Source organism: Hirundo rustica, unplaced genomic scaffold, assembly GCF_015227805.2.
Source record: "Hirundo rustica isolate bHirRus1 unplaced genomic scaffold, bHirRus1.pri.v3 scaffold_197_arrow_ctg1, whole genome shotgun sequence".
Taxonomy (NCBI): domain Eukaryota; kingdom Metazoa; phylum Chordata; class Aves; order Passeriformes; family Hirundinidae; genus Hirundo; species Hirundo rustica.
In genome coordinates, this window is record NW_026690264.1 from 31,410 (window position 1) to 49,165 (window position 17,756).

The 17,756-nt window shown below is 53.2% G+C and overlaps 1 pseudogene; it reads right to left on the minus strand.

Moving 5' to 3' along the window:
* Positions 1 to 17,756, minus strand: part of LOC120747766 (zinc finger protein 271-like) — a 47,952-nt pseudogene that overhangs the window by 17,549 nt on the left and 12,647 nt on the right.

The window sequence follows — 17,756 nt, forward strand, 5'->3', positions numbered from 1 at the left end:
CCTTGCTCCACATTCCCCAACCCCATCCTGTCTTATCTCACTCACATGTGAACTGCTTTGCTCAGAGAACTGGCTGCACATAATCAAAGAGGAGCTTTCTTCCTTTTTTAGCAATCTAAAACTCCTAAGTTTCAGACAATCTCCTCAAGTGTGTGCCAAGCCCAAGGTGCCACCAAGGAGCAGAACCATGCAAGGAATGTTTTAGACACACAGGAAGTTCTACAATAAACACAAATCCAGAGCTGGCTGAAGGCAGAATTAGACCAGCTCCTGAAGGACAGACAAGCTTTGAACTCCTTGCAGCTCAAAGCTCCAGCTGGGTTGTTGGGAGGTGTGTGAGTGAGCCAAGAGTGAGGGGAAGGGAAATGCAGAGAGCCCTGGAAGTGCTTGTGTGCAGACAGGCTGTGGGGAAGGGCCCTGCAGCCCTGCCCTGGGCCAGGAGTGAGGGTGGATCATCATCCCAACCTGCCCTGGGCCATTGCAAGGGGCTGTGGCCATGGACACTGCACTGACCCCACTGCTGGGCTTGGATCCCTCATCCATTCAAGTTTCCTTGGAAAGCACCCCAAGGACCCATTTCTGCAGCCAGGTTCCGTGGCCACTTGCATGCAGAGCTGTTGCTGTCCTGGGCTGCCAGGGCAACCCTGAGGACAAAGCGGTGCCGGGGCTGTTCCAGGTACAATTGCACTGACACTCGTCGGTGCCCTCAGGTGCCACGGCAGTGGCCACAGGGACCCGTTCCTTGGTTTGGTGCCGTGGCAGCCAAGGCCTGGAGCCGCTGTGATGGTTGGGTGCCATGGAAACCTGCCCTGGGCCCCTTGCTCAGGGCTGGTGTCACTGCCCAGAGCCAGAGGGGATCCCTTGCTGGGGACTTGTGCCACGGCCACCTGCCCTGTGCCGCGCTGGCTGCTCAGGCACTGCGGAACCAGCAGCAAACGCCACTGCCAGGGCCAAAGGCCAGCTCAGCCAGACAGAAAGGGGCAGTGCTGGGCACTGCTTCCATGGCAGCCCTCCCTGGGACACCACACCTGGGTCACCTGTCATGGAATTGCCATGGAAACCCGGCTGATTGGAAATGCAATGGTGGACAAAGGTTTTAGTGGGGCCTGTCCCAATAGGACAAAGGGTGGTGGTTTTAAACTAAAGGAAGGGAGGTTCAGATAAGACATATAGGAGGAAATTTTGTATGAGGTTGGTGATACACCAGGACAGGTTCCCAGGGAGATCCTGACTGCCCCATCCCTGGAAACATTCAAGTCCAGCTGGGACAGGGCTCTGAACAACCTGATCTGGTGAAAGATGTCCCTGCTCATGGCAGGGGTTTGGATGAGATGAGCACTGCAGAGCTCTTCCCATCCAAAGCATTCCAGGATTGCATGGGGAGAAGGGGCTGCTCACTGGACTCCATCCACTCCCTTGACTCCTCCTTGTCTCTGCTGGAGCCCACATCCAGCAGCCAAAGCCAGCCCCTTCTCTGGCCTTTCCCTGCCCTGCCCCAGGGGCTGACAGAGCCAGGCTGGCACAGGTGACCTTTAGGCTTTGCAGGGCTCAGGCACAGCGGCTGGGACAGAGTCAGGGCTGAGGTCACACTCTGTGGGCTGGGGCAGAGCCCAGCCAGAAATGAGCCCTGGAGCAGCAGCTCTGCAGTGGTGGCCACCAGGCCGCCTTGCCAAGGGAGGCTTCTGGCCATGGCCTGGAAGCAGCTGCTGCTGCCAAGGTGCCTTTGGTGCCTCAGGCTCTCCCTGGCACAGCTCCCAGCACGGCACTCTGCACTTGTGCCCGAGGCCTTCACTGTGTTGGGGCTGGCCTGGGGCTTTTCCTGCAGCGGGATCTGCCCTGGTCCTGGCACAGGAAAGGCAGTTCCTGCTGGAGCAGGAGGCTCTGCCTGCAGTGGGCTCAAACAACTTCAACAAAGGCCCTGTTTACTTCAAAATTCCTTCCTAGAGCACCATATTCTAATAATTGCTATAGCTCCTATATTGTGGAGTAAATAACTCTTTTTTAAAATTTACTCTGTGGTGTGAATAAATCTTTCTGTCTAATCCTGATCAGAATCAATCATTGCTGTATTTATAGAAATATGTCCGGTATTCCATAGTTAATCCTGTGGGACAAATTGCACACGGTACAATCCCACCTGTCCAATCTTTTGCACATAAACTTTTGGCAAAATCTGGGTCTAGGATTGAATCCAGCTGCTCCCAGTCTCCTCTCTTAGATGGACTTTAAAAAGTCTAGGCATCCTGGAGGAGTTTGAGGATCCATGGTGGCTGTTGGGTGTCATTTCTCCACCTCATGACTCAGCAGGAGTTTCTCCAATGAAGAAATAAAGCTTTTGCCTGAAGCTCCCACTCTGCCCATGGCAGGAACCCCTGTGAGTGTCTGGGACATCCCGGCTCTTTGGCAGCCTGGGGACTCCTGGGATGTCACCGTGGAGCCCCCGTGAGTGCCTGTGACAGATGGGTGCCTTTGCAGCCCAAGGTCCCCTGGGATGTCACCATGGAATGGCTGTGACTGCCTCTGACCACAGGGCTCTTGACCATCCCCAGAAACCCCTGGGAGGTCTCCATGGAGCCCCTGTCTCTGCCTGTGACATTCCAGCTCTGGAACAGCCTGGGGACTCTTGGAAAGTCCCCATGGAACCCCTCTGAGGGCCTGTGACAGCTCGGTTCCTTAGCAGGCAACCATCACCAGCCCCTGTTGCTATGGTCAGTTTCCATGGCAACCATCACCAGCCCCTATTGCTATGGTCAGTTTCCATGGCAACCATCACCAGCCCCTGTTGCTATAGTCAGTTTCCATGGCAACCATCCCCAGCCCCTGTTGCTATGGTCAGTTTCCATGGCAACCATCACCAGCCCCTGTTGCTATGGTCAGTTTCCATGACAACCATCACCAGCCCCTGTTGCTATGGTCAGTTTCCATGACAACCATCACCAGCCCCTGTTGCTATGGTCAGTCCCTTGGCAGCTCCATGCAGGCCCCATGCCAGGGGTGGTTCCATGGACACCAGCTCAGGCCTGGAGCCAGAGCCCGTTGCCATGGCAACCATTGGCAGTCCCATTCCCAGGGCCATGGGATCCCAGAAGCACAGAATTGGCGGAGTTGGGAGGGACCCATCAGGATCCTCGAGTCCAACTCCTGGCCCTGCACAGGACACCCCAACAATCCCAGCCTGGGCCTGGCAGCGGTGTCCAAACGCTGCTGGAGCTCCCAGAGCCCTGGAGCTGTGACCCTTCCCTGGGAGCCTGTTCAGTGCCCCAGCAGCCTCTGGGGGAAAAACCTTTTCCTCAGATCCAACCTAAACCTGCCCCGACTCAGCTCCAGCCCTTCCCTCCAGTCCTGTCCCTGGGCACCAGAGTGAAGAGGTTCCCACAGCCCCCAGCCAGGGACCCGCTCCCAAGGCTGCTGCCAGGGCAACCAGGGCTGGCACCAGCTGGGATGCTCGGTTTCCATGGGCTGGGATTTAGGAATGGGATTCCCCAATTTTGTGCTCCTGCTAAAACTGGCCTTCAGCCTCCCATGGAAAGTACAAAAAGCGAAGATCCCGGTCTGGGATAAGAACAATTTACTGGGAACAGCAATAAGATAAGGAACAAATAGGAACAGAAACGATATTGAAAACAGACGGGATAAGACAAACGATATACAGGAACGACTACAACAACCTTGACTGGCAATTCCCAGCCACGTATTTCCTCCTGGTGGGAAAGGACACTCTTGTCCTTAGGAAAAGAGAGAGAATCCCTTTCCTGCCCCTGGCAGTGACCTGAGATGGGCTTAAATACAATGATGGAACTATGGCCAGACCGTCTTGTTCTTCAGTCCCACCTCACATCATTGCCAGGGACAGGGAGAGGGACAGGTGTCTTCCCAGCATGAATCACGGGAAATGTGGGTCACCAGGGCTCTGCCCAATGTGGGTCCTCCGATGGGGGATGAAGTTGGAGACTCACACAAAGCACTTCCTGCAATCAGGGCACTCACAGGGCTTCCCTTACAGGTGCCTCCGTTGGTGTTTGGTCAAGTTACAGCTTTGGGTGAAGCTCTTCCCACACTGGGGACACTCGTAGGGCCTCTCCCCAGTGTGGATGCGCTGGTGGGTAATGAGGTGGGAGTTTTGCTTGAAGCCCTTCCTGCAGTCGGGGCAGCGGAAGGGCCTCTCCTCTCTGTGAATCCGCTGGTGCACGAGGAGATCTGAGCTGGTCTGAAACCTCTTCCCACACTCAGGACACTCATAGGGCCTCTCCCCAGTGTGGATCATTTGGTGGATGATCAGCTGGGACCTCCAGTTGAAGCCCTTCCCACATTCCCCACACTCATATGGCCTTTCCTCAGAGTGGATGTTCTGGTGGCAGATCAGGCTGGATCTGCGGCTGAAGCTCTTCCCACATTGCTCACACTCATAGGGCCGTTCCCCGGTGTGGATCCTCTGGTGGCAGATCAGGTGGGAGCTCTGGCTAAAGCTCATCCCACACTGAGGACACTCGTAGGGCCTCTCCCCAGCGTGGATGCGCCGGTGCCTGATGAGGTTGGACTTGCGGTTGAAGCCCTTCCTGCAGTCGGGGCAGTCAAAGAGCCTCTCCTCTCTGTGAATCCGCTGGTGCCTTTGCAGAGTGGAGCTGGTCTGAAATCTCTTCCTACACTAAGGACACTCATAGGGCCTCTCCCTAGTGTGGATCATCTGGTGCTGGACAGTGGTGTTGCTCTGGCTGAAGCTCTGTCCACCTTCCCAGCACAGAGCTGGTCTTTCCTCCTCAGAGCAACCTGGGATGGGTTTGGAGTCCTTCCTCCTGTCGGATCTCCGGCGCTTTTTCTCCCTTTTGGATTCCTGCACCGTGGAGCTGCTCAAAATGGCCTCTTCCACGAGGTTCTGCTGTGGGGATTTGTCCTCCCTGGTCTCCATCCTCAGCTCCTTGTCTGGGGGAGGAAGGACAAGGAGAGGATAGGATTTGCCTCCATGCCACAGGGAAGGGGAAGGAGATCCCCCAATGCATCCCCGGCGGGATGGCATGGGCAGTGGGGTTGTCCTGCAGCTGGGGACCATTCTGGGATGGGAGATGGAGCATGAGAGAGGGGGAAAGGGGCACTGACTTCCTCCTCACCTGCCTGGCTGTCCTGGGGCATCTTCCTCTTCCTCACAGCCTCCTCCTCCATCTTGCCAAGCTTTGGGAATGGGAAATCCTGATTTGGGCAAAAACAAGGGATGAGTATGTTGAACTTGAATGTCCTTCTGCACAAGTCCATCTCTAGAAGTCACAAGACATCTGGAATCCCTAACAGCCTATCAAACACCAAGAGCAGACCTGAAAATTCCTTTCTGGAGTTTTCTGTCTCTGGTCTCCCTGCCCTCCCCAGGCTGCTAAGAATCCCAGGAATCTGAAAAGCTCCCCCCTTTTCCATTTTCCCTTTAGGGATGCTGGGGGTTTGGGGGTCCCAGGGTCCCTTCTCCCCTTCTTCTCTGCTTTGGGGTGCAGGGGCTCCAAGGAGTCCCCCGCTGGCCCTTTCCAGGCTGTTGAGGGTCCTGCAAATTGCAGCGCTCCCCCCTCTCTGGGGCCCTGGGGGACACAGGGCTCTGCTCCTCCAGGCTGCCTCTTCCAGCACCCACCACTGGGACCCCCCAATGTCCCCCCAAGGGCCATTTTCCACCCAGCTTTGGAGTTCTTACTTCTCCAAACATCCCCAACCAAAAAATCCCAACCCAGGGACCACTCAGGATATCTGAGCCAAGCTCCCTGTCTTGGGTTGGTAAGGCAGGGGTCTGCTATGGAAGGCAGGAGCCTCCCTTGAAATGGAAAATACAAACCCCCTCTCTTTGAATTATAATTTTGAAATTAATGGGCTCTCAAGCAAAGATATGGCAATAGGAATATCAGTTCTTCAGTAGGAAAATTAAACTAAAAATTAAGTAGTAAAAAAACCCACCAACAAAGCCCAAAAAATAAGACTCAGAATCCAACCTGACACCCGGGTAGTCAGGGTGTTGCTTGCAGTCCAATCAAATTGTGGCTGCAGTCCTCCTGGAGTGACAGATGTGGTTTTGTTGAAGCAATGATCTTGTAGAATGGTATCGCTTTCCTCTGAAGGTCCAGTGGTGGTGCAGATGGGTCTGGTCTTCCTCTGGGAATCCAGTGGAAACAGGCTGCTCCTGGTGCTTTAAATATCAGATTATATCCAGGTGGGAATGCTTGGCTCCTCCCTCTGGGTGGAGCATCTCACAATGGGATGATGTAATTTTATCAGTCATGCAGTGAGACTCAATGGCCCATTAACAGAAGATATCTCCCTGGAGGGAGGATGGGTCATGGAAGAGATAAAGAACACTGTCCCATTTGGTTTTAACAGCTGGCCCATTAAGAGAAGATCCCCCTCAGAGATATGAGGGATGGGTGATGGAAGAGATAAACAACCTGCCATCCTGGTTTTAACAGATGGTAATAGAATACACTTTTTTTGTTACATCTTGCATTGCAAGACAGGGCTCCAGGCTCCTTGCCCAGGCTCTCTCCAGAACACGCCCAGGCCAATGCTCAGCAGAGAAAAGCCCCGTGAGCAGCCCCAGGGTGGCCGTGGGCAGGCTGGGGGCAAACAGCATGGCTGGGGCTCTGCAAGGTGCCTGGGGGAGATGGGAAGGAGCAGCAGAGCAGGGGCTGATCCATCCCCACTGCGCTGGACACCCCAGGGCAGCGTCCCAGAGCGTCCTCATGCACCTGCCAACAACATCCCCCCTCTGCAGCCCTGGCCTCTCCCCCAGCTCACACAGGTGCCGCATCCTTGCAGGCACAGACACGGCAGCACTGGCTCAGGAGCCCCTGTTTGCACTGCCCAGAGCAGGCGTGAGCACCCCCATGGTGTTGGTGTGGGGAGATGAACCTGAGGGAGCACAAATGCCATCAGTCCCTGGGGCCAGGAAGGGCTGGGGGACAGCAGGGAAACCACTCAGGTTTGTGGTGGCCTCTGAAGTCAGCCAGAAAGTTTGTTCCCATGAGCTGTGAGTTTCCTGTGCCACTGCAGACGTTGTTGCTCAGAGCCAGGGCTGCCTGGCAGCCACCCCCAAACTGCCCTCAGCATTTCCTTTGCTTCACCTTGGCTTTCTTTACTCTCTCTGCTGCAAATTCCTTCTTATTGCTTACCCCAGTTCCCTTCTGTGCAAAGAGCCCAGCCCTGTTTACCTTTCCTCTCTGGCCCAACTCCCCATTTCAGTTCCTGTCTTGGCACCATGGGAGCATCCCTTGGGAGAGCAGGATCATCCTCCAAGTGCTTCAGGAATTGTCTGCAGCCTCCTGCAGTGCCTTGTGCTGCTCCCTTGCCAGAGGCACCACAGGCCAGGGGGGCACATCTGGGCTGCTGTGTCTGGCTGTGGGGCTCCCTGTTCTGGGCAAGGAGGAGGAGCTGCAGAGGCTCTGCAGGACTGACAGGATGGGCTTTGGGGCTGTGAGGAGAAGCTGAGGCACCTGGGCTGCTGGACCTTCTGAAGAGGAGGCCCAGGGCTCATCCTGCAACTGCTGCAAGGGTGGTTTCAGAGAATCACAGAATCAGCCAGGTTGGAAAAGACCTTGGACATCATCAAGTCCAACCTGTGCCCTGACACTGCCTTGTCTCCCCTGAGCCTCCTCTTCTCCAGGATGAACAACCACAGCTCCCTCAGCTGCTCTTCACAGGACTTGTGTTCCAGACCCCTCACCAGCCTTGCTGCCCTTCTCTGGACATGCTCCAGCCCCTCCATGTCCTTCCTTAATTGGAGGGTCCAGAACTGGACATGGCACTCAAGGTGCAGTCTCACCAGTGCTGATCACAGGGGAAGATTCACTGCCCTGGTCCTCATGGCAACACCATTCCCTATGCAGGCCAGGAGCCATTGGCCTTCTTGGCCAGATGGGCACACTGCTGGCTCATGTCCAGCCTGCTGTCCATCAGTCCCATCAGTTTCCTTTCTGCCTTGCTGCTGTCCAATCACTCTGTCCCCAGACTGTGGTGCTGCAGGTGTTGTTGTGGCCAAAGTGCAGGACACAGCACTTGGACTTGTTAAACCTCACATTGTTGGATTTGGCCCCTGGATCCAGCCTGTCCAGGGCCCTGTGCAGAGCCCTCCTATCCTCCAGCAGATCAACACTCCCAGACAACTTGGTGTCTCCCCAGTTCCATGAGGGCCTAGGGTGTCACAATTGTCTCCATGATTCCATGATTCCATGAGGCCTCCCAGTGTCACAATGTCCCTCTGGTTTCATTTGAAACCTTGATATCACTAAGTCCCTTGGATCCTTGGGACCTGCAGTGTCACAATGGTGCCTTGGTCCCCCAAGGCCCTGCAGTGTCACAATGGATCTTTGGTTCCATGAGATCTGGCAGTGCAGCAATGATCTCCTTGCTTCCACAGTGTCACAATGGCCTCTTGGTCCCAAAGGGCATCACGGTGTCAAACATGTTTCCTTCATTCCAGGAGTCCCTGAGGAGCAACACTGGCCCCTTGGTTCCATTGGGCCCTGCAGTGTCACAATGGCCCCATCATGACACCAGATCCTGCTCTGTCCCAATGCTCTGCATGGTTCCACAAGGCCCTGCAGTGTCACAGTGGCCTCTTGGTTCCATCAGGCTTCAGAGGGCCACAATGTGTTCCCTGGTGCTGCAGTGTCACAGTGGAGCCCTGGGTACACAAGATCCTGCAGTGTCACCAGGGACCCTTGGTCCCATGGGGCACCCCAGTGTCACAATTGTTCCCTCAGTTCCAAGAGTCCTTGCAATGGAACACTGGCCCCTTGATTCCATTGGGCCCAGGGTCTCACAAGGGTCTCCTTGGTTCTGCAGTGGCACAGTGGCCCCTTGGTTCAACAAGGCCCCACAGGGTCACAGTGGCCTCTGTGGTTCCACCAGGACCCAGACTGTCACCATGGCCTCCTTGCTTGCATTTAGCCCCACAGTGTCACAATGGCCCCTTGGCTCTATGGTGCCATGTCGTACACAGTGTCACTCTGGTCCCCTTAGTGCCACCAGGCCCTGCAGTGTCACAATGTCCCCTTGCTTCCCCAGGGCCCTGAAGTGTCACCATCATCAGAGAATCAACCAAGCTGGAAAAGACCTTGGAGAGCATCAAGTCCAACCTGTGAACCAACATCACCTTGTCACCCAAACCATGGCACTGATTGTCACAACCAGTCATTCCTTAAACACTTCCATGGAGAGTGACTCACCCACCTCCCTGGGCAGCCCATTCCAATGCCCAATCACACACTCTGTGAAGAATATTTCCTCATGTCCAGTGTAAACCTCCCAATGTGCAGCTTAAGGCTGCGTCCTCTTGTCCTGTCACTGTTCCCTGGGAAAAGATACCACCCCCACCTGGCTGCACCCTCCTGTCAGTAAGGAGTGATGAGGTCTCCCCTGAGCCTCCTCTTCTCCAGGATAAACAACCCCAGCTCCCTCAGCCGCTCCTCACAGGACTTGTGTTCCAGACCCCTCACCAGCCTTGTTGCCCTTCTCTGGACAGGCTCCAGCCCCTCCATGTCCTTCTTAAATTGGGGTGCCCAGAACTGGACACAGCATTTGAGGTGCTGCCCATGCAGTGCCTAGCACAGGGGAGCAATCACTGCCCTGCTCCTGCTGCCCACACTGTTCCTGATCCATAGGAGTGCCAGGGGCTGGATGAGGGAAATGGTGGGGAGGGGGTGGGGACAAAGTCTGATTGATTGTCAGCCATGAAGGGTCTTGATTTTCATTTCTATTCAGACTGCATTAGAAGGTGCTGGGAGTCCATATCAATTGGACATTGCTGATGTCAATCTATAAACAGGAAAATGAAACAGGAAAACTGTTCTCTCTGCATTGTTTTCAATATAGTGTATTCCCTTGGAATACACTTCTGAAATTGTCTAATTAACCATGCAAGAACTGCAAACTTCAATTATTCCCATGGGCTTTTCTTGTTCACTATATTGAACAAATATTTACGAGCTTTTCTCACTGAATTCCTGAACTGAAGGGCTCAAGAAAGAAGAGGCCTCTGGAGTAGTCAAATTCATCAGCAACCTCCAAGGTACTGAGGATCTATCCTTACCAGAGCAGGAATGAACAGAAGTTAGGTTTTAGAAGATGAGGTTTATTGTAAGGGATGTGGAGGCCTTGCTCTGAGCCGCTAGGCTGCAGCTCGTGGCAAGGCCTAGGAAGGTGGGGGAAGGGAGAAGTAGGGAGAGGAAATTCCAAGAGAGGAAAGTCCTCAGGGAAGGGTGCAAGCAAAAAGAGAGCAAAGAGCAAAGAGAGCGTCCAGCCCCCTTGGGACCCCTTATCAGGGGTCTTCAAGGTGGGCTGGAACAAGCCTTGGGCCAATGGGGTTACAGATACCTGATACTTCAGGGGAGGGGTACAGGTGTGGGATGAACCATACATTGAGGGGTGAGACAGAACATTCCATTTGACCTCTGGGTCTGGCTGCAGGTAACTTTCAGATGGTCACATAACTGTTTTCCCAGAGATCCAGTATCTAATACATCTCAAACATCAAAACTTACTTTCAATTCTATCTCACTTACAGGTTTCTCATTCTCAGAATAGAGGCAATCATATTTATAGGGTATTTTGGCTTCTTCCTCCCCAACAAATGGGCACAGCTTTCTGGCTGCCCCAGCTTTGGGATGGGCCCTGGGCCTGGAGCAGGAGCAGCTCTTGAGGGCTCCAAGGTCAGGACTTTGCCCTGCATCTCTGTCCCTGCAGGCTGTCATCACTCCCTGGCTGCTCCACCTCGCTGGCCCCTTCCTTTGCTGACAGCTCTGCGTCCTGCCTGCCTCTGTCTGGGCACACAAAGCCTTGGAATGTTCCAGACTCCTTCTGAGGGAAGTGTTGCATCACAGCCCTGCACTGGGAGGGAAATTCCTTTCTCCTGGTGTCCAGTCTGGGCCTCCCCAGCTGCCCTTGGTGCCATTATTTCCTTCTCAGGCTGTTTTATACAAAGAAGAATATTCCGGCATCTCTGGAACCACCTTCAATCCCTCCCTGGCTACTCTTCTCTTCAGTGTCCACACCACTGAGCCCAGGGCCACAATCCTCTACATGCTGCTTGTGTGATGAAGCTTCCAAACCCCACCTTGGGAGGTTTTTGAGTTCTCTCCAAGGTCAGTGAAAATAGAAGCAGTGGTCAAAGGTATTTGCTCCAAAATATTGCAGTGACAGAACAAGGGTCAATATCTAAACTGAATGAGGGTGGATTTGGATTTGTTAGAAGGAGGAAATATTTTAAATTAGAGTGGCACAATACTGCAACAATTTTTCGGAAGAAGGGGATGCCCCAATCCCAGGAATGCTCCAAGAGCAGGAGCTTGGTGCAACCTGACATAGTGAAAACCCCTCCCCACCCCTGCTGGAGTCCAGGGCATTCCTTTGGCTGCCCTGGAGGGTCAGAGACCTGGACAGGGGGGTCTGGGACCCCAGCCCAGAGCTCAGAGAGACACTGGCTTTGATCTCAGTCCATGGGAAAGGCTTCCTGCACTGTGGGAGGGATTGCAGGCCACAAGAGTGTGAAAGATTGTAGTTTAGCTTATCACAGGGTGAAAAACCAGTAAATTTAGATTTCTAGCATTGAAGTGAATGGGGGCAAGATGGAGAATCTGGGGCGTTGTCTCCTGCTTCTTCTTTCTTCTTCCCTCACTCCATTTCAGCAGTGACGTTGGCACAAAGTAGTTTAAGAAGATTGGGTCAAGGTAGAGATGAACTGTTTAGTATTAGTAATAGGCATGGGCAAGAAATGATAAATAAAGAATACGTAGCAATTAGTATAAAAGATAACGACAGCCCAGTTTGGGAGGAGTCGTCAGATGTCCAGGCAGCTGCAAACATCTTTCGTGGGGCACTGAGAAAATTGTAAGATAAGAAACAATAAACGAAGCATGCAACCTTGAAAAATCAGAACTTGAAGACTCCGTCTCTTTCAACCGTTTGGCTCAGAGCTTTGCAGAGGGCAAAAAGACTCTAAAACCACCTGAATGTCGGGGAAAGCCCACGACACACCCCAAGGATGGAATCCCTGTTGTGTGGGTTCTCTGATGTGCTGGGTGACCTGACAACACTTCTGGCCAGAATGTCTGCTGAGGGGCAGCCAGGCTGCTGCAGTGGCAGTGACCTCACAGCCATCACCATGGCAGCCCTTTCCCCTGGGCCTGGCTCTCCCCTTTCCTCTGCCCTTGCCTTGTCTCTGCTGGGATGAAGTTTTGTCATTAATATCTTGTCCCCAAGGAGCTGGGGCCAATTGCTTCCCAGTCAGGCTCCTGGAGCAGAAGTGGCTTTTCAGAGCCCAGCCAGAAATGAGCCCTGGAGCAGCAGCTCTGCAGTGGTGGCCACCAGGCCGCCTTGCCAAGGGAGGCTTCTGGCCATGGCCTGGAAGCAGCTGCTGCTGCCAAGGTGCCTTTGGTGCCTCAGGCTCTCCCTGGCACAGCTCCCAGCACGGCACTCTGCACTTGTGCCCGAGGCCTTCACTGTGTTGGGGCTGGCCTGGGGCTTTTCCTGCAGCGGGATCTGCCCTGGTCCTGGCACAGGAAAGGCAGTTCCTGCTGGAGCAGGAGGCTCTGCCTGGAACAGGCTGAAACAACTCCAGCAAGGCCCTGTTTGCAAAGCCCCCAGTGGGAAATGAAGGAGGGATGGTCATGCTGTATTTGCGGTGAATAATGCTGAAAGCAGCCTGACTCCTCCATCCCAAATTCAACATCCTGAGTGGGAGCTGAAGCTGTGGCAGAGCTGGTAAAATCCCCAGAGAAAGGAACAACCAAGTGACACCACTGAGAGCTCCTGCAGAGCTGCTGAGCTGGCACAGCCTGGGCACATCTGACTGACAGGGCAGCACTTCAGACTAGAAAAGCCCCGTCCCAAATTTTAACAGCAGCATCTCCTGACATTTCCCTTCTTGGAGAAGTGTGGTGATTTCTCCCTGCAGTGGGGACATCCCTCAAGGTCACTCCTCCAGGCTGAGCCAAAGGGATTTACCCATGGTCATTGTTCTGGGAGAGTGAAATCAATCTCTACTTAATTACTGGTTTTGCTTTAATACAATTACTTCTAAATTGCTTCCTTTTTCAGCCTGAGTGTCCCTGTAGAGTAACAGGGTATCTTTCATGAAGTTCCACAAGCTCAGGCTTCTCATTTCATGAGGCATCTGGGAAGAAAATGGCCTTTTTTCAGAAAGACAACAGCAGAGGGAATGGATTAGAAATTATTAGAAAAAATTACCCTCCTCATTGACAAGGTTCACCAAGTCATTCCCTGCATTTCTCTGTTTCAGATTCTTTCTGTCATCTACTCTGGGAGGTGCAGCTTGTTCTGGAGCTTATCACGAACTGATTGTTCTCTTGATGTAAACCAGCACAAGTCATGTAGAATCATCTAAACTGAAAACAGAAACAAACTACCTATGTCAACCCATTTTCATGTCTTAGATCACTTTCCAGGTGTCCATGGAGATGTTGGAATGATTTTCACACAACTCTCCACTTCTGGCTGCAGGCTCTGGAGATTCTTTCTCTGAGTTCAGTCAAGGTTGCATCCCCCAGCAAGTCCTGTTTTTCAAGCCTGGAACAGTCACAATGAAAACCTCACCGATGGCACAACTCCCCATTCCACAAGGAAAAGAAAGAACAAGATGTAAAATTCTCCAAACATTTGTCCTGCTTTGCTGCAAAAGTCGTGCTGCACTCATAGTGTGGAAAGCCAAGAGAAGCTGCAGTTGGTGGCACATCTTGTGACAGGAGCTGCACCTCATTCTCCAGGAAAGGTTCTTGAAGAGAGCAGACAGCACTGTGGAGAAGATTCCTGGAAAACTGAAACAGCTTTCCAGAAGTGAAATGAAAATGGCAAGAAAAAAGCCAAGATGTTTTCCTCGATTTATTTCTATGCTCTTTTTTTCATGGTGCACTACTTCTCCATCCCGTTAATTCCAAATGGATTTCACCTCTAAGCCTGATGACATAGTGAGTTTTAGACACTCTGAAATACCATGAGCTATGCACAGTTTGCCTTCCTCTGTTCTTGTTGGAAAGCAATGCTGGAGACACAAGTGCAGTGCTTGGGTCGGACACGAATCCTACAGGCAGGGAATGTGCCCTGACAGTGTCTGAGCCTCAGCAGGGACAATGCACAGCAGCGTTGCTGTGCTGGGTTTCCATGGAACCATGCCAGGAGCAGCTGCTGAGGTCAGAAGCCATGGCAGCCACCACCCTGCTCCAAAGGCCCTTGGCAGGGTGGGCTCCTGCCCTGGCTCTGTGTGCCAGGAGCCGGCAGCGCTGGGTGCAGGGAGCCCAGGGAGGGCACAGAAATGCTGGGCTGAGAAATGCTGGGGGGGACAGCGAGAGGGGCGTGTGCAGCCGGCCAGGGCACAGGAGCAGCACGCACAGGGGGCACAGCCTGCAGGACACATGGCCAAGGGCTGGGCAGGGCTGGCAGGGCCACAGGCACCCAGGCCTTTGTCCCCTGGGCCCTGGCAGTGTTCTGGAAAAAGAAAAAGAGAGAGTCAGAGACTTGCTCTTTTTTATGTTTCTTTATTATCAAGCTTGGCCTTGGGGGAGAGCTTGCTTGCTCCCTTGGCAACGTGGAGGAGGAGGTACACACAGCTTCACTTCACAGTGAAGCTGGGGACTCCCACACCCCTCATGGGCTTTTTTCCCTTGCCGGGGAGTCCGTTTTGCTTCACTGATCAGGGGTCATCCAGCGATGGGGGACTCCTTCTCAGGTCACGGCGACTAAATAAAGCTGCTTCGGCAGACCCCCCTACCCCTTGCACTAGTCTAAAGTGCGACTTCAGTCCTGGATTCTACTTTGGTTCCCTGCTTTTCAGAGTCTCTTGTTCTTGAGTTGTTCCCAGAATTCCAGCGTTCTTTTTTTTTGCATATTCAGACACTATCCGGCAAATGGGAGCAGAAATACAGGTAATAAGGTGAATTCTTAATTATCAAACAAGTAAATAAGGTGATTAATCAATATTAAAACAGGAATAAGGCAAATTCTTTAAAGAGAACTAGCATTAACAATCTTAATGGAATTACTTAACAATTAAGTAACTAAAACATAGATCATTTGAATAGAACTTATTTATAACAGCAGCACCTCTGGAGGCCCCACAGAAGGAACTTTCCTTTCAGGGGCTGCACTTTGGTCCTCCCTGGCCCCTCCCTGAGCAGGCTGGCAGGGGTTGCAGTTTGATGACATTTGTCCTTGCTGCCCCTCCCATCCCACTGCCCCACAAACAGCCCCGAGGCACCCGTGAGGGACAGGCTCTGCTGTGCCAGGCCTGGGCTCAGGGCTCGGCCTTTCTGCTTCCTCCAGCCAAAACCCAGGCCTTGCTCAGCCCTGCAGTTCCTGCTGCTGTGCCCCAAGCTCCCTCGGCCGGTGTTGGAAAGGGACTTGAGGTACCTCGATCCCCTCGGGTGGGGCATGGGAGAAAACAAGAAACTTGTCAGGAGGATGGAGAACAAACTTTTAACTTGCAAACTTCAGAGAATGAGATACTTGGGTAATCTTAAAGCAACATGAAATTACAGTAAATCACTTCAGAATGCCCTGACTGAGCAAACTCTAAGCTGTCCAACTTCCAGTTCTCCAGATTTTGAGAAGAGGAAGTCAGGAGGAGAGAGCGAGGGAGATACAGATCCACAGTCGCCCTTGGATCCAGCACCATCTCAGCTGCTGTGAGCTCCAGGGCCGTGGGACATGTCAGTGTCACGGACATGTCAGTGTCACAGCCATGTCATAGCCTCACCTGCACTGGTCCCTATCACCGGTGGGGTTTTCGGGGTGCCAGGGGCTTGGCAGCCACTTTGTGGCTGGACCAGAGGCTGCAGTGGGCTGGGGCTGGGGCTGTGGCAGTGACTGCCCCACCTATGCAGAACTTGCCCTGGCCCCCAAACACACACTGGAGATGTCTGGGGCCATTCATCATTTCTCTGCTCTTCAGCACCGAGGCAATGGACTCTGGCTGCAGCTCTGAGCTCGTGCCCAAGGCAGCCACCTCTGGCAATGGGGCTCCATGCAGCTGCTCTCAGGAAATCCCCCAAGAGTTGGGGAGCGCCCCAAAACTGCCTCAGAAATGTGGGATACCTCAAAATCTCTTCAGCAATGTGGAGTATCCAAAAACTCCCTTAAGAACCGGCACCCCTTCCCGTCATCATCTCCAGACTTTGGAGGTCTTATTCCAGACCCCACCCATCACCACAATCCCAACCCAAATCCATCCCACCCCTGCCATCCCAAGCCCTATTTCCCCAATTTCACACCTCCCAAAATGCATCCCACCCATCCTGTCCCACCCATTTCCCACCTCACTCCTCCTGGTTTTCACCCTACTTCACCCATTCCCCTTTCAACCCCAACCTTCCCTGAGGGGTTGTGCAATCAAGTAATTTTTTTGGTGAGATTGTGTCGTTTTAGCATGAAGTGGTTTTGAGGTGAAAGATCAAACCCTCTCATCTCATTGAGTGCCCAGAAATGGAGACCACCACACCAAATACCTCACAAACCCCCAAATCCTCCCCAATATCTCCCTGAGTCCCAGATTGCCCTGAAACACTAGTAAAACATGTGGCTTTAGATGCCTTTGATGAATTTGTTGATTTTTATCCCCAGTTTTGTCTGGTTTAAAGGGATGAAGATGAATCAAAATAATATAAGGGACCACCAAAGAAAAGGACCACCAGCCCAGTGTCTTTCCAGTGCGGATCGCTGGGAATGTAGGTCACCAATTCTCTGGCCTATGTGGGTCCTCTGAAGCAGGAGTAAGTTGGAGCACTGCACAAAGCTCTTCCCGCAGCTGAGGCACTCTTAGGTCTTCCCTTACTGCTGTCTCCGTTGGTGTCTGCTCAAGTGAGAGCTCCTGGACAAGCTCTTCCCACAGGTGGGACGTGTGGATCCTCAGGTGGCGGATCAGGTGGGAGCTTATGCTGAAGCTCATCCCATATTCCACACACTGGTAGGGCCTCTCCCTGGTGTGGATCATTTGGTGGATGACCAGTTGGAGGCTCTGGTGGAAGCCCTTCCTGCATTCCCCACATTTGTAGGGCATTTCCCCAGTGTGGATACGCTGGTGAATGATGAGGGTGGAGTTGTGCTTGAAGCCCTTCCTGCAGCTGGGGCAGCGGAAGGGCCTCTCCTCTCTGTGAATCCGCTTGTGCACAAGGAGACTGGATCTTCTCTGAAACCTCGGGACACTTGTCAGGTCTCTTCCCGGTGTGGATCTTTAGGTGGATGATCAGTTTGGATCTCTGGTTGAAGCCCTTCCCACATTCCCCACATTCATATGGCCTTTCCTCAGCGTGGATGTTCTGGTGGCGGATCAAGTTGGAGCTCTGGTTGAAGCTCTTCCCACATTCCTCACACTGGTAGGGCCTCTCCCCAGTGTGGATCCTTTGGTGGCAGATCAGGTAGAAGGTCTGGCTGAAGCTCATCCCACATTCCTCACACTGGTAGGGCTGTTCCCTGGTGTGGATCCTCTGGTGGCGGATCAGTTTGGACCTCTGGTTGAAGCCCTTCCCACATTCCCCACACTTATAGGGCCTTTCCCCAGTGTGGATCCTCTGGTGGCAGATCAGGTGGGATCTCTGGCTGAAGCTCTTCCCGCATTCCCCGCACTCGTAGGGCCTCTCCCCAGTGTGGATCTTTTGGTGGATGACCAGTTTGGACCTCTGGTTGAAGCCCTTCCCACATTCCCCACACTTGTATGGCCTTTCCTCAGCGTGGATGTTCTGGTGGTGGATCAAGTGGGAGCTCTGGTTGAAGCTCTTCCCACATTGCTC